At 39.9% G+C, this 6,000-nt stretch overlaps 1 long non-coding RNA gene across 1 annotated transcript; it reads left to right on the forward strand.

Moving 5' to 3' along the window:
- Positions 1 to 3,448: 3,448 nt before the first annotated feature.
- LOC129350245 (uncharacterized) lies at positions 3,449 to 4,314 on the forward strand. The gene is made up of 2 exons (XR_008603599.1): positions 3,449 to 3,972; positions 4,087 to 4,314. It is a non-coding gene; the product is annotated as an uncharacterized LOC129350245 (long non-coding RNA).
- The last annotated feature ends 1,686 nt before the right edge of the window (positions 4,315 to 6,000 follow it).

The raw sequence follows: 6,000 nt of genomic DNA on the forward strand, positions 1-6,000 counted from the left end.
AATGTACATTTAAAAAGTTTTAGCATGCATTTTTTTTATGAAAAATGTGTGAATTATCCTCATTGAACCATGATCTGTGAGAGGTAAAGAACACCAATACACTAAATATTGATAGAAGTGGTTAGTAACGGAGTTAATAATGAGATACAAACAATGTTTATTGGGATTTTTTTGGTTTCTGTCACTTGTGGATAATTAAACAAGCTCCTGGTCAGTTTGATCCTGGGATATCACTGGTGTTTGTGACAAACTAACATAACAGGAGGGTTAAAGTGTTGCAATGATTATATGACCAGCACCTGGGTTTGTTACTGTCCTGCACTGCCCAACACATTCACAACAGGCTTTTTGCATCAGTTATGAAGCAATTGTTTTTTAAGTATAAGCAACCCCCCAGACTGGCCATTCATTTTTAATGAAACACATAAAAATATAACAAAGAAAGTACATAAGGCAAGAGAGGTATAGATGTGTTTGTTAGGGAAGTCTGAGCTGATGCTCCTCTAATCATCAAACTGTCAGAGATGATTTAAAGTGCAGCAGACGAGCAGCTCCACTGATCTTATGTCTCTGGCCGTACGGTATATCACAGCAGCCGAGGTGAACTGTAAAGGAGAAAGATTAAAAAGAAAACTTCACCATAGTTGGGTGCATAAAGACTGTATTTTTGATAATATGTTAACTCTTTTCTGAACACACACTATAAAAGTGTGTTGAAGCTGCAGTTCAGCTAAAGTACTGTTCTGAATGAATCTTTTGTGATGGAAGTTTACTTTTCCGAAGTCTATCAACTTCAAATGACACTGTTTCTTTAAACTGGTTTTCTAATTTCCATGAAAGTGCAAGAATTAAGTTTAGTAGGAGGAGGCTGCAAATGCCTTTTGGGAGGATAAACACCCAGTATTGAGTTGAAATCAGTCTTTATTGTAGAACAAGAAGATATCCTGGCTTTATTTTTCTGTGATTTTGCTTCTTACAGCTACTGGCATTTTATGAAATACCACAATTATGCTAAAAAACATTATTTTTCCAGAGAACGTTCCATATGCATCCTTGTATGTCTGAAAGGCTATGCTCATTCAGCCAAGACCTAAAGTAAGGGGAGCTGCTCCATGGCCAAACAAAAGTCTCTCAGTGTCACTGTAGACCTGTCCTTGGTCCTATCTAATAGAAAAAAAAAAAACTTTAACCTGAAAATAAAGCAAAAATCAACTTGAAGACATCCAAGAATGAATGAAATGAAATACTTCACCTACTTTTTGGAAAAAAAGTAATAAAAAGTACAGATTTGAGGTTGAATGCCCTAACCCGACTACTTATTTTTGTCTGTCAATGTCAGTGTCAATCATGCTGCAAATCTAATGTGTGATCTGCCTGGATACAAAAATATAGCAGCTTGCATGTGGTACTGACAAAATGTTTAGAAAATGCTGGTTAAAAATAGCCATTTGTGACTTACAACAATGCAAGCAATATAATCCATGGAGAATTACGGGTTTTCTGAATGGTCATATATTGTTTAGGGTCTATCAAGTGGCAAGTTTTCCTTAAAATCTTATAGACATTCACCAGTCAAATGAGTAACTGATTGTGTGCATTCAGTTTGGCCACATAACGACCTACATGATTTTAATGATAAACTCACAGTGTGTTATTTAAAATGCACATATCTGCGGTTTTCACGTTTGACAGTAGCCAAGAGAAGCCGACTCTAAATAGAAACTAAAGGTGAAAAATTGAATTTTTATGGATATGTGGTTAATTTGAACTCACTACTGGCATTTTCTAGAATCACAGCCCTCCCCTAGGTTTAGCCATGAAGCTCACGTTTCTGTAACTTTTTCTGCTGCAAGTCAAAAGTTCAAGAAAGGTGGTAGGCCTTCACCTTAAGTCAGCTGGGTTCTTTTCCTTCTTTTAGAAGAAAATTAATCATTTGAATCGCTAACGTAGTTGATAGAAAAATCGTGGCGATGCTAAAAAGACAGCATCACACAGCACCATGCACCGTGACATATTTTGTCTCGTTTGAGGCCTTCTGTCTGATTTAAAAGATTTTCCACTTTAAATGCGAGTCCCCATCTGTATGTTCCTGCAATGGGAACACAGAGACATTGAGAACAAATATTTTTGCATATTCTGGGCACAGCTTGGGTCTAAATGAACAATAAAGCTGAGTTACAAGTAGCCTTCTTATTGAGCCGACTCTCCTCGGCTGTTTGCGCTCCACATTCATCTGATGTGACACAAGTGTCAACCTTCAGCCGCTATCACTGTGTTACTGAGTGACTTTGTCAGTCATTTTGGCAGCTACTTCTGCTGATTCATGTCTCTCTCTCGACAGAGCGCTTCACACCTGCTGACAAAATCAAGATTCACACATCAGCTTAGTGTCAGCTACCACTGCCTTGATGCTTCGTCTTAATGACGATCCTAATTGCAGGTGATGATGATAATCGACCTGATGCTGACACGTAGTTAGTCACCTGTGATGAATAGCACCCCAAGTGGAGGATAATGACTTTATTATTATGTTGGAGAATCTGCACTTTTGATCTGTTTTTAATTTACAATTAGGGATAAATACTTCTGTGCACGACAAGTTTTTGTGACTAAATTATGAAGTCAGATGACGGCATTATTGGTGCTCCTTCACATTCCCCATTTCAGACTTTAATTCCAGACTAGTTGACAGACTCTTCAGTTCATATCTGGGCACAAATAGAAGTTTTTTATGTAAATAATGTTACGTTTGGACCATATATTCTATACGGTTGATAAATAGCTACCAGAACAGTGTGGCTGCAGGTTCTGTAGCTCATACGAATCCATTATCACTAAACTTAGACAACAACAAGGACCGGTGTCAGCTAGACTCATATTATTCATATTATATTATTATTTCCCCTAACTCAATGATTTCATATTTTGGAGTCTTGTTTATAAATAAGAGCAACAATTTATTGAAATGAGTTACAGCCAGGTCTGTAAATATTCGGACTTCGACACAATTTTCAGCATTTTGGCTCTGTACACCACAGCTGTGGATTTGAAATGAAACAACCAAAATGTGCTTTAAGTGGAGACTTTCAGCTTTAATTTGAGGGTATTTGCATGTAAACCAGGTGAACGGTGGAGAAACACATTTTATATCCTCCTACTTTTAAAGGGACCAAAAGTAATTGGACGATCGACTGCTCAGCTGTTCCATGGCTGTGTGTGTTATTCTCTCTTTGTTTCATTTACAAGCAACAGACAAAAGGTTTAGAGTTCATTTCAAGTTTGGGATCTGGTGAGGTCAACTCTCAGTATGAAGTCCAAAGAGCATCACTATCATTGAAGCAAGCCATCATTAGGCTGGAAAATCAAAACAAGCCCATCAGAGAGGTAGCAAAAACATTTAGTGTGGCCAAATCAACTGTTTGGTACATTCTTAAAACAGGAATGGCAATTTTCCGCCGTTCCGCGGAAATCCGCCGTTTTAATTTTCAAATTGATCATTTCTGTGAATCGTCCAAATCCGTTGAGAAAATTTTAGGGGAGGTATGTTTTTGTTACTCTTGCTCCCGGTTTTTGAGAAGCGCTCGGCGTTTCTCCCGCAGCGTAACAGACAAAAGCCGCGATTTCACAAGCATCTACTCGGCGCGGTATGGTTCGCCACTATTGTATCTGACTCGGCTCGTCTCGGTTTAGTTGTTTTTCCATATAGCCTCATCGTGGGTGGAGTCGTCATAGCGCAGCGAGCCGAAAGTCCCTTTACCGTCATTTGCGTGCGACACAAACGCAACATAACGGAGAAGATGGTTCACCTGCTGCTCGGTCTGTGGCTTTCTGTCAGATTCAAAGTAAAAGAAGAGTCGGAGAAAGCTGAGAGCAGCGAGTCGGAACACTCAGGAGACACACAGGAGAGTTTGGGAGGCGATACAGCAGTATCAAGCTGAAGACAAGAGGATATGAACGAGACGACATATGAGGGTAAGCTAATGCTAGTTCGCTAGCTATCGTGTATCAGTCCTGTGAACGACCCTGTAATGGCTGCAGTTTATCGCTATTAGCTATTAAAATAAGTATGCTGTGTATGTGTTTCAGATGCTCTCTGATGAGACGTCATGGGATTTACCTGAAGCAGCAGCACATGAGCCTGCAGTGGCACAAGGTGTAGAGGAGGAGGACAGAGATGTACAGGATGCACTGATGCACTACGTGTCATGTACAAGTTAAAAGTTATTCTTCTTGTTATACTTCTGTTTTTCCGTCCCCGGACTGCTATTGTTTTCTTTAATGCAATTCTGACAATAAACTTTTGTACCTTTTGCAGATGTGTCTGTGCTATTGTTTTATTTGTGACGGTTAGCAAGATTACATGACAAATTAAACACCAAAACATTAAAACAGCTGTTTTAAGAATATTCCAGTTTGATAAATCAGTATTGCTTTGGTGTAATTCAGTCAACAGAATTATGAACCATAAAGGAGTTTGTGTTAAAACATGTTAAATCCCATTAAACATAAATGCATTATTAGGGAATACAGAATTGTTTGGTTCAGACTGTTGACTCTTTTCCTACCAGTGTCTTAACAGACAAAATGAAAAGTTATGATGCAATCACATAAGTCACAAAATAGTTTATTAGTCAGCAGCAAAATCTAAACTATTTACAATGTGCAAAGTACAAACTGTGGTGGGCCTGTCCTACAGTAGAGGGCTAAAAGTAAAACTATATACAACTAAATCTCAAGTCTCTGAGAGGTGGACTCTGGCTGCCCACTGCCTGCACCAGCTGCCCCAGCACACCTAGCACTGCCTGCCCCAGCTGCCCCAGTACACCCAGGACTACCTGCACCAGCTGCCCCAGTACACCCAGGACTACCTGCCCCAGCTGCCCCAGTACACCCAGGACTACCTGCCCCAGCTGCCCCAGTACAGCCAGGAATGACTGGTTGAAGGCAGCATTCTGGACCATCTCCTCCCACTGCAAGGCCGCTTCATTCTCTCTTGCCTCGCTGAGGAGCAACCAGATGTTCTCATCATGCTGGGTGCCGGTTCCGCTCCTTCTCAGCCTGCATCTCCACAAGTACGCTTGGAAGGTCCAGTTTTCTGTTGCACCTTTTCCTCTTGCCTAGACCAAAGACAGAAAAGTGATCAGAATCAGCTTTAGTAAGTACACAACATGCAAGGGATTTGGTTTCAGCTGTTGGTGTCACACTAGGAATATGGAAGAGGGTAATAAAAAATACAGAAACTATAGAAAGAGGAACAGGAAGAAAAATGAAAGAGCAAAATTAAATAAAACAATATATACAGAAATTTACAGCTAGCCTGGAATAATCACATTAGCATTAGTGGCAGGTGAGACAAACTAATCCCCCAGCAACCTCTCTGACTCAGAGTGTCGCGTGGAGATTAAATCTTCAGTACAGATGCACAGACCGAGAGCGTTTTCTCCGGAATGCTCCACCTTCACTTTCTAATCTCCTGGTAGCAGAAAGTGTGATGTCAAAAGAGCTTGTGCTGCTCCATTTTTTATAGAGGAGAGTCTCAGAGGCACTTATAGAACTCGGTGCCACCTTGAGAAGACGGGAGCAAAGGAAGACCTGCTGAGAGATGAGCAGTAAAAATACAGCAGGGATGATCTGCTCACTTCTATAGCACGGCATGAGTAAATACAGGCAAAGATCTGCACTAGAAAATCATTTAAATATCTTTTTTGTCATCCAGATGTGTGTATCTGAACCTCCACGCCAGTTTTCTTCAATAAAGGACTTATCAAATTAGCAAATTATATTTATCATTTGTTTTTAAATGACAATATAATGTGTCTCTTAAGATGCCGTCCTAGTTTTCTCAAAAAATGTAGCTTTTTTCCACTTTTTCTGTTTTTCTACAGTAGAAGAGTCAACACACACACACACATTTCAGCCTGATGGAACAGTCCACCTTCCATCAATTAATCATCAGGCCTTTCATCTTTAATTAAACTCACCATCTTTAAAGCACACTCC

Source organism: Amphiprion ocellaris, chromosome 12, assembly GCF_022539595.1.
Source record: "Amphiprion ocellaris isolate individual 3 ecotype Okinawa chromosome 12, ASM2253959v1, whole genome shotgun sequence".
NCBI classification, from domain to species: Eukaryota; Metazoa; Chordata; class Actinopteri; family Pomacentridae; genus Amphiprion; species Amphiprion ocellaris.